This window comes from Pipistrellus hanaki (genome assembly GCF_964339955.1).
Source record: "Pipistrellus hanaki genome assembly, chromosome: 9".
In the NCBI taxonomy this organism is placed as follows: domain Eukaryota; kingdom Metazoa; phylum Chordata; class Mammalia; order Chiroptera; family Vespertilionidae; genus Pipistrellus; species Pipistrellus hanaki.
The window spans coordinates 65,004,835-65,007,716 of NC_140511.1; positions in this window are offsets into that span (position 1 = coordinate 65,004,835).

The following is a 2,882-nucleotide window of genomic DNA, read 5'->3' on the forward strand; positions in this document are numbered from 1 at the left end:
TGTGTTTGTAACCAATAATTCTTACTATTATAGTGCCATAAACATCCTGGGAACTACAGAGATGTTTATACATTTCAGTTTTCTAAAACCCCATGTAATGATTATCTATTGTTTATGCCTCCTCAACATTTTGGTCCCTCTTGGGGTACTAGAAGTCTGAATTCCTTTTTCCTAATCATCCAGTTTCCTTTTGGTCCTTGTGTTTCTAACAGAGTTGACTCGTCAGGGCTGCAGGATGGGCATGTCTGGCCAAAACTCCACATCCCTCTGGCCACTGTGATTGTTTCAGTGGTGGCCATGTGACCTCATCCAGGCCAATGAGATCCAGCCCCAGAACTTTTGCTTGAACTATTGGGAAAGAGATGTATCCCTGCCCCCGGGGGGCTAATAAGCTCATAGCATGTAAGACTGGAGTTCCTAGGGGTCAGCATGAGGGTGAGTCAACCTGAAAGGCTGTGAGTGTGAACTAATACAGAAGAAGAAAGCAAAGTGGAGAGAAAAGGAAAAAGAAATTACTGATGATATTGCTTGAGGCCCTGGGTTGAATTATACCTGATTCTAATAATAATACCTGGCATGTATGAAATACTATGCACTAAGCATGAGTGTAAGCATTTCACATGCTGCATGGGCTTCCTAGAGCTGCAAAAAAAAAAAAAAAAAAAAAAAAAGTTTTTCAAGCTAGGCAGTTTAAAACAACAGAAATGTAAAAAACTTATTGCTTCATAGTTCTGGAGGCTAAACATTCAAATTCAAGATATTGGCAGGGCCATGCTCCCTATTCTAAACTGAACTGTGTCCCCTCCATGCCACCCTCAAATTTGTGTGTTGAAACCCCCAATATTGACTGTATTTGGAGGTAGGTCCTTTAAGGAAGTAATTTAGTTGAATAAGGTCATAAGGTTGGGCCATAATTTGATAGAATTAGTAATCTTATAAGAAGATACACAAGAGACCTCATTCTTCTTCTCTACCATTTGAGGACACAATGAGAAGGTGGCCACCTGCAAGCCAGGAAGAGAGCGTTCACCAGAAACAACCCTAACTGACTTTGATTTACAAGTTCCAGCCTCCAGAACTGTAAGAAAACCAATTTCTGTTGTCTTAGCCAATCAGTTTATGGTATTTTGTTACAACAATTCAAGCAAACTAATACTCACCCTCTGAAACTGTAGGGAAGAATCTTTTCTTGCCTTTTACAACTTTGGTAGTTCTGGGTCTCCTTGCTTTGAAGCTGTAGCATTTCAATCTCTCTCTCCATCATCACATGGCATCTTGGTATCTGTGTCTCTGTATCTCTCACCCCTTATTATTAGGACGGCAGCCATGTTCAATTATGGGCAACTCTACTCCAGTATGATCTCACTTGAACTAATTACATTTGCAAATGATCCTATTTCCAAATAAAGAAATTGGAGACACTAGGGGTTAGGACTTGAACATCTTTTGGGGAGCATAATTGAACCCATAATACATGCATTAATTCACTCAAACCCATGATTATTGTCATCACACTCAGGGGAAGTAAAGCCCAGAGAATTTAACTAACATGCTGACAGTAAGGATTTGAGCAGGGATCTGGACTCAGGTGATGTAGTGACAAAGTCTGCAGGTTTAGCCACAGCATAAACCTGACTAAACTTAGTTTAGAGACAAAATTTAATCAATACCCTAATTTGCTTAGGCCAGTTTGAGCTGAGTTTCTGTCCCTTGTGATGGCTCCTCCCCCCTACCATTTGCCTTCTTCTTTCCAGTATCTGATTGACAGTTTGGCCTCAGGTCTCCACTTAGACCTGCCCCTTGGGGTTTACCCCAGGTACTAGAATTACTGCTTCCTCTTCCTTCCCCATCCTTCCTCCCCATCAATACTGTTTGTGCATCAGATGCTAGCTCTCAGTTGAGTTAGGAGGAAGCCAGAGGGAGTAAATCAATACAGAGTTGAGATGTGATTTATAGATTGTAATTTTCTTGGGAGTTTTAGCTTTTAAAAGCAGGTCGTTAACCTGTTTACTATATCTCTGGGAGAAGTTGAGATAGTAAGGTAAGGAAGTGGAGGTCTTCGGGACAAATGGAGAAGAACTTTAGGGGCAGGCATCCTCTGAATTTCTTTAATTCCAAACAGATGATGTGTGGAAGTTCAGTGTGTGTCTCCCTATTGAGATAAAGCATAACATTTTCTGGGTGTATTTATAAAGCAGTGTAACAGTCTTGTATTTATGATATAAAGATTGCTGTTTCAGTTGTTTTAGTGGATTCAAGATTTCGTCTTTTTTTTTTTTTCAAGTAACATTTCTTTTCCTTGAAATTTTCTTTGCCCCAGGTCAACCTTTTAAACCTTACCTATAATTCAAATACCTTATACATAGAGGATTTCAGCTGACTCCTTTCAGAATAAGTTTCTTCCTAAATAGCATCATTACAGTAATCAGCATTAAAAAGCAACAACACATCAGAGTTAGATGGTTTTCTTTTTTAAAAAAAATATATTTTATTGATTTTTTACAGAGAGGAAGGGAGAGAGATACTTAGAAACGTCGATGAGAGAGAAACATCGACCAGCTGCCTCTTGCACACCCCCGATTGGGGATGTGCCCGCAACCAACGTACATGCCCTTGACCGGAATCGAAACTGGGACCTTTCAGTCCGCAGACCGACGCTCTACCACTGAGCCAAACCGGTTTCAGCAGAGTTAGATGTTTTTCTATTTTTCTCCTGAAAAATATCAGCTTTTAGGGGGTGAGTCAGAATCTTACTCCTTTTTAACATCTTAATCTTCTTAATTGAAGGTGGTCTGACACATTAGTTAAGGGCCCCAGCATCAGAGTCAGAAGGAATTGGATTGGAATTTCCAGTGTGAATCTTTAGCTACGAGTTATTCTTT